Below are 12,319 nucleotides of genomic sequence, written 5' to 3' on the forward strand. Positions count from 1 at the left end.
ATTTTTTTAGTGGAACAAGTGACTCTTGGTGTTATGCATGAAAAGTATTTCAATGTGAAACATATGATCTGAACTTAATACAATTTGTTTACAATTTCAATATATTGTTCATTTAATATTTAATGACACCACTCTATGTAAATGTACAAATCATTTCATCATCAACTTATTAATCATTTATACAAGATCATACCAGATATCAAAGACTTTATACAAATCAGTTCAAATTTAATATAATGTTTGTGCTATATTCGATGACTAAATCCTATTTCTCCCAGGGCCTGCCGATCGGAACTCTCTTTTTGATCTTGATTGGAGTCTTTTTCTTCTTTATTGGCTTGATGTCGACTGTCTCTTTATCCTTTTCTTCAGCTCTCTCCACCTGTTCCTCTTCTTGGACTGTGTGGCCTGATGCAATCATGGGTGGCTCTCGAAACCTTACGAGCTGGTGTTTTCCATAGCCCTCCAGATATTTGGGGTCCTTAACACCACATGCTAATGCATAAGAAGTGTAAGACAAAAAGTAAGCGGCCCTAGAGGCCTGCTTATTCACATAATCTCCAAATATATCTATGGCAGACAAGCTCTCTATCAAAATGATCTTTTTCTTTTGCCATGAAAGAGCATGTCCACCTAAAGCCCTGGACAAACATTTTAGGAAGTAAACAATGGCTTCTCCATTGTTGCTCAACTGCCTATGGTAAATCAAGATCTTGGCACTGCCTAGATCATGAATATAATGAGCTAGGCCTGACATTTTGCGAAACCCAACCTGCCTGCTTCCACTTGATCTCTGGAGGAATGTGTCATCCTCAATTTGTAGCTGCAACATATCAAAGGATTGGAGTGAGACAATACACAACCTACAAAACCAAAGTTAAGCAGAAGTCAAAGTATATGATTTGAAGTACCTTCTCATTTTCATCAGCAATAAGCAGTTCATCTTTCCAAAGATTTATCCCTCTCCCTTCTTGTCCAGCCTCTTCTCTAGGCTTTTCTGTGTATAGTGCTGAGAGATTCATAGCTTCCTGTGTGAGCTGGAAGGCAGCTTCATCTGGCTCTTGGAACTTTTTAGCCTCTTTGAAACAAAATGAAAGGGCCTCTACAGGATCAAACATTGTTTCCAAAGCCAGTAGTGAATGGTCATCCTCTATGCCAACCTCCTTGTCAAGCCTTGAAGCCTGGGCAATAAGGGAAATGGCATAGTCCTCCCTCAAATCAAACATACACTCTATATCATGGAGGAAAACATAATCCTTTCCACCAATCAACACACCTGGAAGCATGGGCACTGCATAGTTGCTGCTCTGAACATCAAAATCTTCAACTGGCTCTGCTCCCCTCAGAGTTTTGTTCCTCAGTTGAACAAGGTCAAGAGCAGCCACTTGCAGCCCCTCATCCTAAAGGTTGATATCTTCTTCTTGCTCTGCCATTTCTGTGACCAAAGAAACATCCTCCTTTTCAGAAGCTTCAGATGTGTCTTCTTCTTCTATTTCCTGCCCTTGTTCATCCAAAGACTCCTGACTGAAGACAATGTACATAAGAAATGCCATGCTCTCCTCCAGCACTCTGCACTTTCTGGTGTGCAAAGTACAGTTGAATTTATAGTGATCAGGCAGGCTGTCAAATCTTCTGTTCACATGGTACCTCAGCTTGTCATTGGAGACAATATGATTTAGGTGCACAAAAACCTTTTCTCCTCCCACAATTCTTCCTGCCTCTGTCAGTTCTTTGAAGGCATCCCAATAGTCTGAAAGAAAATCTTTGTGCTGCTCCAGTACAGAGCTCATTGTGAACTCCATGTTGAAAATACTGTGGTATATATGGAAGTTACTCTGAGCCTTGCATTTGTGAAGAAACTCAAATAGGAGCAAATCTGGAGAACTGTCCTCTTCTGGTTCCATTTGTTTTTTGATGGAAGAATCAGCACTCTGCTCCAGCCTCTTCTTTTTGCCTGTTCAAAAACTTATATACTATGAATTCTATATGCTGACATATGCAATCAGTGAATGCATTGTATATCACCAGATAATTCCTTCATGACATCTCATCACTCACCTGGTGATTGCTGTGGTCTAATAATAGCAGCAGAAAAGTCCAGCTTCCTCTTGAAAGGTGGGGCCTGGGAGCCAGCTGTTCCAAAACAAAAACATTTCTCATCATCAAGGAAGATTTCCACAGGCCTAAAGATAGCAAATTAATGAGGTAGAAGTGAGAAACAAATAATACACAGGAATTTGCAGCAAAATGCGATATGGGCTGTTTAGAGAATACTCTCCTCGCATTTTGTTGCGAATTCTCAGATTCTGTTCATGTGCATGTCAAATCAAGCACTTGGTTCATCTCAGTGATTCCTGGACACTATGATCTCATATGCAAGAGAAATAATGGAATGGGTGAAACTATTCATGAGGAATGTGTCAACAACAGGAATTTGCAGCAAAATGCGATATGGGCTGTTTAGAGAACTATAAACCACTCTCCTCGCATTTTGTTGCAAATTCTCAAGTTCTGTTCATGTGCATGTCAAATCAAGCACTTGGTTCATCTCAGTGATTCCTGGACACTATGATCTCATATGCAAGAGAAATAATGGAATGAGTGAAACTTTTCATGAGCAAGGAGTCCACAACAGGAATTTGTAGCAAAATGCGATATGGGCTGTTTAGAGAATTATAAACCACTCTCCTCGCATTTTGTTGCAAATTTCTTGTTTCTATTCATATCAACCTACAATCTAATTTCTGGGTGACTTACCACATTCTTGAACAGTATTAATTGAAAATGTAAGAAGAAGGATGGAGCTGAGTGAAGACATTGGGACATAAAAATCCAATGGATGGAAGAAATAAATGTTGAAAAACATTGAAACCAAACTAGAACTCTGACCTTTTTTTTCCTTTTCCATGCTGATTGAGTTGCACTGGAAAATCTCCTGCTCTTTCTCTAGCTTGAACTTTGCACTCTAGGTAACCTAGAGATCTGGCAGTACTGTCTTCAGGCAGGTTGCAGTCTGGATGTTGCAGTCTGGATGGAGTGTGCTGGGTAGGAAAGGATCAGAGAGAAGGAAATGGAAGATGCGAGGGTCGTGGCAGGGATGAAAGATTGGAATCCAGGGGAGGGAAAAGTGGTTGTGGTATTGATGATGAAATCATGAATGGCACAAGTTCCTAGGAATAAAGTGTACTTTCACACGTGCCAAATTTCAAACTCCAAGAGATCTGGGTCCCATCCACACGTGTGAAAAACGACTAGATTCCACACGTGTGGGATTTAGTGATTCTTTAATTCTATTTGCACTTATTTGTGGTATCCTGTTTTAGAACTCTTGCCCTCCAGTCTCTGCTCTCTTGCCTCCCTACCTCCATACTCTGCAGCATCAGCATCTTGTCCAGCAGCACAGGTTCATCCTCAGCACAGAGTACTCCTCAGCAGCACAGCACATCCACAGATAGATTCCAGGTCAGTAACAATGGGTTCTCCCCTTAGTCTCTGCAATCTTCTTGCCTAAAATAGAAAAAATACATCTTGTATGGAAATGCATAGACTCAAACCAAGACAGAGAAATCACTGTAGGAATGCAGATCTTCAAGTGTGATATTTGCATGTGATCTTCTTGCATAACCTCCATTCATACTGTATTTGGTTGGAGAAACATAGAAATCACTGTAGGAGTGCACCAGCATGTCATTTCAAAAATTTGCAGCAAAATGCGATGTGGACCTGTTTGAAATTCCAAACTGCTCATATCGCATTTTATTGCAAATTTCTCTATTTGGCTTCTTCCACCCCTGTGATTGCCTTCTCTTTGTTAGAACATGTTCTGGTTTTTTGACTTCCATAGCTGTAATCTTCTTGCATAAACTCCATTCATACTGTATTTGGCTGGAGAGACAAAGAAATCACTGTAGAAGTGCACCAGCATGTCATTTCAAAAATTTGCAGCAAAATGCGATGTGGACCTGTTTGAAATTCCAAACTGCTCATATCGCATTTTATTGCAAATTTCTCTATTTGGCTTCTTCCACCCCTGTGATTGCCTTTCCTTTGTGAGAACATGTTCTGGTTTTGTGACTCCCCTTAGTCTCTGCAATCTTCTTGCCTAAAATAGAGAAATTACATCCTGTATGGAAATGCAGAGGCTCAAACCAAGACAGAGAAATCACTGTAGGAATGCAGATCTTCAAGTGTGATATTTGCATGTGATCTTCTTGCATAACCTCCATTCATACTGTATTTGGTTGGAGAAACATAGAAATCACTGCAGGAGTGCACCAGCATTTCATTTAAAAAATTTGCAGCAAAATGCGATGTGGACCTGTTTGAAATTCCAAACTGCTCATATCGCATTTTATTGCAAATTTCTCTATTTGGCCTCTTCCACCCCTGTGATTGCCTTTTCTTTGTTAGAACATGTTCTTCATGTCTGTGATCTCTTTCCAATCCTTTGTATGCAGTTTTTCAGAGTGATGGCAAGAACCAAATCAACTGCAAGGCAAGTTGGCCCTGTAAGAAATTCACTATTTTCTCTTTTCTCTCTCTACAAAAGCAAGAAAATATGGATACTTGCATGAGAAATGTCAGTGTGAAAAGGAATAAATATATTCTTTCACATGCTTTACATTCAATGTTCATATAAGAGCAACACTTTTCTGTGCAGAATTTGGTGATTCTGACACCACAGACGCGTTCGGAACGGCCCAAAACCCCAAGAACGGCACTGGAAACGCTGGAATCGGACATCCGGAGGCCCGGAAACGGCCAAAAAAGGCCAAAAAGTGGGACTTGCAGCAAAATGCGATCTGGCACCTTTTGAAATTTCAAAAGTGCCAGATCGCATTTTGCTGCAAATAGCGTTTTTCGGCCTTTTTTGGCCGTTTTCGGGCCTCCGGATGTCCGATTCCAACGTTTCCAGTGCCGTTCTTGGGGTTTTGGGCCGTTCCGGACGCGTCTGCAGTATCAAAATCATCAAATTCTACACAGAAAATAAATTTTTTAAAGATTCAAATCAAATCACCTCATTAATGTGACATGCTTCTACGAACATATAGTACTATTTCTTTTTCTTATTTTCATCTTCTTTTGTTGAATTTTCAACGTTACGTTGGCCCACTCCTAATTGGTTGAGAGCCTATTTTCTCTCTCTTCTAAAAGGCCCCAAAATGAGCTCCCTTTTTTCCTAATGATAGATGTGGAGACTGGAAAGAAGGAGCTACACATACATAGAAGGTTGAAGGAGCTGGGCCCTGATGTAGTTGTACATATTGAGGATGAAGTTTCAGTCAATGATTTTGATTTGACAAAACAATGCTTAGCAGCATTGGCTAACAAGAATGAGTATTGCTCAGATACTATCATTCTTGCAATGCTCTAGTAAGTGTCTTTAAATTTTACATTTTTTGCAAATCAATCCTCCTTGTAACTCTTTTATAACCTACCCTAATTATGTTCTGATCCTATGCAGCATGATGAAAAGCTGGCTTCACCCCTCTGTACAACATACAGTCCATATTGTTGATCCAGCCATTTCTTCTAGATTAAGAGATGCAAAGGAGACTCCCATGAGTATTTCCAGCTGGTTCAAACACTGCAATTTTGAAGTAATTGACATTTTGCTACTTCCATACCATAGCAGGTATGTGGGTGACTACTTCTTTTAAGATTCTTCTTTAATATTGGGAACTCTTGTAGCCTTTCATTTTCTTATGCTTTTTTCCTTATGCAGTGACCACTGGAGTTTTGTGTCAATTGACATCCAGCAGAAGCAATGCTTTCTATTCAACTCTCTAAAAAACACACACAGAGAGCTGAAATTGTAAGTGCTGTGTGTGCTTTTTGAACTTAAAACTTCATTATTTTGATACCATACTAACTAAATTATACATATTGCAGTTGTATTAGAAGGCTATTAGATGCATTGGATCATTGTCCTCCAAATGTCTCTCTGTTGGATTCAATAGAGCCAATAAGTCTAGAGGTAAAAAGTCTATTAAATGCTATGTCTTTGAACTTATTGAATAATTTTGTTTTGTGCTGATGCTCACAGTTTCTAACATTTTTTTCTAACTGTACAGACACCACAACAAAATGATTCAAGTAGCTGTGGATGGAGGGTTTTGATCAATGCAAAATATATACTTTCAAGCTACTTTGAAAAGGAACAGCCAGATCTGGTAAGGAAAAATACTTTTCATTGAGCTTGAAGATAATTCATAATGATACAAAGTGTTCTAAATTATCCTTTGCCATTGCAGATGAAAGAGGATAGCTTCAGCCCCAACTATGTACATAATTTTAGAGCTCATACAATTTGGAGGTTTTTGAGCTATGCCTCCCCCAAACCTATTGTAGCAACTACTGTGGAGCTGGGTGAAAGCTCTAAAGTACAAGAAGGTGTCATACACCTTGATCCCACATATGAAGCACCTAATGCTGAGGACCAGAAGCCACAGGAGCAATCACAGAGTGCTGAGGAGGAGCAGACACAGGAGCAAAGACCTGCTGCTGATGTTGAGGAGAAGGTGGAGAAGCAGCAAAGAGAGGCTTCTGGGGTAGTGGAGGAGACAGGATGGAGCAGCAGAGAGAAGATCCTCCAGAGAAGAGAGGCTTCTGGGGCAGTGGAGGAGACAGGATGGAGCAGCACGGATAGGATGGAGCAGCAGAGAGAAGATCCTCCAGAAAATGTAGAGCAGCCTCTGGATAAAACTGTACATAAATAGAAAATGGATGTTAGAAATATGTTCTATAGATTCAGCTAAACAATTCTGTACAAAATCTTACTTGATTGAATACAAAACCTTTCTTTATGGAGTCTGTGTTATCTCAATTTTAAAATTTTCTATGTCTTTGCATTTAACTGAGCTCTCTCTTCTTCTGAGTAACTGCAAAAAAGCAATATGAATTAGAGTGGTAAATTAAACTAATAGCAATGCTTATAGAGACTAGGATTAATCAGATGGTGTACCTTTCTGTTCTTGTAGATAAATAAAAAGTCGTTTGAGATAGAACCTTCAGTCTCAAACAGAATGTCACTACGCAATTGAGCTAGGGAGCAACATTCTCTTAATGAGATATTGGCTACCACATCACCATTCTCAACAACATCAATATCAATAAGTTTATTTTGTGCACCAAAAGACTCTTCATCTTGGTCCATTGGGACAAGCTTTGTGCCTAGCATTCGACTGCGCTTGTAATAAAAAGAGAAAATAAAATTTTGTGATGCAACCATGTACTTCAGTTGCATAGAAGGTTGGGCCACCTCACAAAACACTGAACTACATGTCTTCTTATCCTAACCTTTATCCAAAAATTGTGGCATGCATGCCGAATTTGTTGCTTTAACTGTGAACTTGTTTTTGAAACCTTTACTGGAAAGGTATTAAACAAGTCTACAAAAACTGTGAGAGGCATGCACAAAGAAATTTTTACTATCCTAGTGGCAATATTGGGCCTCAGAGCTTTCTGTACTTCTGTAAAAAGCTTCGCCCTATATGCCTCTGTAACACTAGAATGTGGGTGAGGCCAATCCACCGAATTCCACGCCGGAAGGTCTTGTTTTATTAATACACCATGTGTGTTAGCTTTGTCCAGCAACTGATAAAAATGATCAGTAAAAAATATACCCGATTGAGCTAGCTCTGTTGCACATTGACCTTGGTATTGTTGTTCTCCTATCGATCCATGCAGAACATCTATAAATCCCAGAAAAATACAATCGATGTTTTGCCATGTCTCATACGATGAAGGATATAAATCTGAAATAAAACAACACAAGAATGTCAATAAGTTAAGAGAGAAAGCTTCATCTTAAAAATCCATACACCTCATGAAGAAAAAAGCCACAATAGAAAAATATACAATTAGGCCTGTGTTGCAGAAGATTTTTTGGATAGTCTCGCAAGACAAGTTCTTTATGCATGTACACGTGCTGAATCAAAACTTCTTTCACGGATATCTTCCCTTTGGTGATTTTAAAATCTCGTACTCTTCCCTTCCACGATGCCAAGAAAATGTTTTTTGTCTGGGGTCTTTTTCTCTTGCTAGGTTGCATGAGCACCCATGCTCCTTTCGAAACACTAAACCTTTCCCAAGTTCCTTCTGTTTTGACTGTACTTGAATTCTCTACCGATGAAATAGAAGAAGCAGGTCGACGGGGTAAGGATGTTTGGTATAATTCTGCCTTCGTAGTATTATCATCCACAGAGCGTCTTCCACAAGAACGGCCGTGGTTTTGGTTCACCATGGAGATTTTTTGAATCTGTAACAATAGCAAAGTAATGTAACTAAGATAACAATTTGAAGTTTCAAGAAAGAGAAAGTGGGCAAACAGACAGTTGACGAGAAACATCTTACTCTACGCCAAACAGGATCAAGGGAGCAGTTTTGGAAAAGAAAGGCTGTTGCACAATGAGGCAATGGTGTAGAATGGTAGACCTTTTGCACGAAAGGCGGCACAACATTTGAAAATTCAAAGGAAGGTGGAAGCGGGAAGGATCTTGTCAGATAAAATGTCAGTTTAGATTCTATCTTCTTGTCCAAAGATCTTCTAAGAATAAAAAACCAATCTCCTCATTAATGTAGCACGCTTGTACTTACATAAAGTATTGTTTCTTTTTTCTATTTTCTCTTATTTTCGTGAATTTTCAACGTTACGTTGGCCTTCTATTGATTGGTTGAGAGCTTATTTTTCCAAACCGTAAAAGGCCCCAAAATGAGCTCCCTTTTTTCCTAATGTCAGAGCTCGAACTCTCTGATGTTGAAGAATCCTCCTTGACAACTTCTTTTTTGCGATTTCTGATGTTGTAGCGCACCTGCTTATCATTTCCTTGCAAAATCAATTCTCTAGTATCCCACTTTTGAACAGCCTTCACCTTGCGTAGCCAAGGCCTTCCCAAAATCGATGGATAGGCACATGCATCCAGCTTGGTAGGGATCACTTAAAAAGTAGTACACACAAAAATTCCACATACATCCACTTCTAGATTCTTCACAACTCCCAAGGTCTTTACCCTAGTGTTGTCAGCCAATTTGATGCAATAAGGAGAGGTAGTACTAGAGCATTTTAAATCAGCATCTATCATGGTCTTCTCACTCATGACATTAATCGATGCACCTCCATCAATGTGAATATTAGAAATCACTTGACCATCAATGATTACATCAACCATAGGTAGATCATCACCAACATCTATATCTACCTTTTTAACAACAGGAATGGCACTTTTCTTCTTTTTCTTCTTTGACACTCTTGTGCTTGCTAGCTTTTCCCATTCCTTTCGTAGTTTTGGAGACAAAGCAAGTAATTGACCAAAGGTGATATGAGCTTCCTTTTCTTTAAGGTCGGACAACAAGTCATAGCTTCTAATGCCTTGTCTTAAAGGAAAGTCTGATTCGCTAATTCTCCTTCTAGATGCCCTCTTTTTCTTAATATGGCAATCCTCTTCCTAATGTTCCTCCTCTACTTCTTCCTTGCTTTCTTCTTCTTCTTTTGCTTTACCATGCCCCCGTTTAGCCATCATTACCTCTCTTTCCTCATTCTCTGAAGAAGCTTTTAACAAGGATACTTGTTTTTCTTCTTCCTTTCTCAATCTAGGACACTCGGGGCGATAGTGACCTTTTTCATTACATTCATAGCAAGTGACCCTACTCTTATCTCGAGGCCTATCTTCACTCTTTGGTGCTCTAGGTTGTCGTGCATTATCCAAATGCAATTTCAAATCAGCAAACTCTGCCATCAATTGGGAGTATTATGATCTAACTCAGAGCACTTTGGTACCTGAGGAGTGCCCATTGCCTCCACCTTAGAAGTTGAAGCTGTTGAAGACACAAAAGATGATTCGATCTTTAGAGAAGCTTCTTTCTTGGTCGTAATGCGAAGTGCCTCCATGTATGTTGTTGGATCTTTACTCATTACTTTGGAGCGAAGACGAGGCTCCAAAGCCATAACAAATTTGCTCATCTTTAAGTGCTCCATCCCTATGAGACTTTGAGGGGCTGATGATGTAGATGCCATAGCTCGCAAAGCTGCCATTTCATACTTTGTCCATAAAGTTTCATATCGGATTGCCAACGCAGAGACCATCTCACCCTCTCCTTGATAGAACCGGTCCAACTGCAACATCAAAGCATTTGACGACTCCACTGCCCCAAATCTCTACTTCATTGCAGCCACCACTTGGTCCCAGTCCTCCTTGGTAGAGTCCAGCAAGGCCTCATGCCAACTCAAGGCTACACCTTCAAGAAAATCAAGCAAAATCTCCGCTCAATCCTTCATGTACCATCCAAAAAGCCAGCATCCTCGAACAAAATCTCAAAGATAAGACTCCGAGTCTTCCCCTTGGATCCTTCGAAACACTAGAATCTTCACGATGATGAAACACAAAAAGGAAACACCAAGATCCAAATAATATCCCAAACAAGATCCAAACAAGATCCCAGAGAGCCTTAGTATACCAAGACTAATTTATTATGCATAACCACTTGTTGAAAATCCTCCACAATGTGATCCTCAACAAAATCTTGAAAAATAAGTGACCAACTAGCACCATGAAAACATTGTGTATACATGTATTCAAGAATCACCCTTGTCACAATTGGAAGTGCACATAACAGCTTCAAGACATTGTACTCTTCATCATTTGCATAGCAAAAGAAGTTGAAAGCATTGAGAATCACCACTCCATTGTTATAGTCAAAAACTACCCAAAGACTCAACTCTTCTTCACACCATGTTGCCAGTGCATGAAACAATCCCCAATCTATCATTGTGCCTGCTGACGGCGATGTCAATTCACCAACATATTCAAGAATGCAAACATAAAGGATATGATCATGATGACCATGCGAATAGCTTGAGCATCACCTTCACAATCTTCTAGTTCTCTTAAACGGGCTGCAATCTCTTCTAATGGAGTTCTTTCAGGCATCTTCTTTATCACATTAGAAAACACATACCTATACTATGCAGAACAAGCAATCAAGTACACCCGAGACCATTTAGTAAGGTGGGATGAATCCAATACCAAATGTACCCGACGTCTCCACCAAAAGATGTGACATGAAGTTGGGGGTAATAAACTTCATGCACTCTTCACTTCCTGCTGCTTTCGAACTAAGTGATAGAGATATTCATCATTGGGAAAGGGGCATTAAAAAGAAGCTTTAATACCAAGAGACCACACCATACTATCCTCCCTTATATGAGAATGAAGATGGTAACATCCCAAGTGATGTTGTACTCAAGCATAGGGAGAAGGAAAGGATCAGCGGAGGCCATAATCTCAGCAAGCCGGTCTGTGCCAAAGAGAAGAGCAATACGTTGTTGAAAGAAGATCTTGCGGCTCCTGACATGAACTGATATATATTGAGGAGTTTGAAACTTCGGTTCTTATTATTACTACCCTCTCTTCACGTTGCGAGAGTACTGCTCTCCATGCCCAATGCTCAGCAGTACACCTTCTCCATCTTGACATAAGACGGGCGGCTACTCTTGCCATGTGTCCCATTAAAAGATGCTCAAGACTCTTAAAATTCGACCCACACATTTGCCTTACCACACCTACTCCCACAGCTACTTTCCTTGTTGAATGTGCATAATGGTAATCAACTGGCAAATTTGAAATCCCAAGCGAATCGATACCCCCCTCGCTCGAAATCAACATGCATGGAAGTCACGTGCCTAACTTTTCCCCACCCCCATATGTCAAACCTTTACATCAACTTCATCCTCCTTTACTCACTCTCCCACTACATTCAACCCATTGTGTTGGGTAGATGGCGCATCCATTTCCATGGAAGGTTTCTCCCACAATACTTATGCTTATCTTAATTGTTGTCCTTTTACAAAGGTGAAATATGCCAAGTAAGTTTACAAATTGACTAAAGGCTACCTGTTGGTAACTGTTATAAATTTACCATATGTTTAAGATGATACTTGCATCATGTGCACAAAGAACATGTTCTCAATCTTGTCACATGACCATGTGCAGAAAGAGTTGTTTATTGAACTTATTTTGCCACTGTGACCATGTTTGGTAACACATGATTATGGGTCTTTTAAACATATTACTCTTATTATATGTTGGTTAATCTTGTTGATGTTTTGAGCTATAGAAAATAGGCTTTCGAAGTTCTAAGGTCAAAAACTCTAGAACACTCATACCAAAGCCACTTTTAATTGAATCTAGCAATCAAATGAAGCTAAAAGCTCAATGTTGCTTGATGATTGCCAACAAAAAGTCATTCTACAATTAACAAGGACGTTTTGCACTTTTTACCCCAAAATCAAAAACAAGGACGTTCTTCAGAATTGTTAAAG

The sequence above is a fragment of the Dipteris shenzhenensis genome, chromosome 16, assembly GCF_047967505.1.
Source record: "Dipteris shenzhenensis isolate YYH24624 ecotype China chromosome 16, Dip_SZ_1.0, whole genome shotgun sequence".
Lineage (NCBI taxonomy): Eukaryota > Viridiplantae > Streptophyta > Polypodiopsida > Gleicheniales > Dipteridaceae > Dipteris > Dipteris shenzhenensis.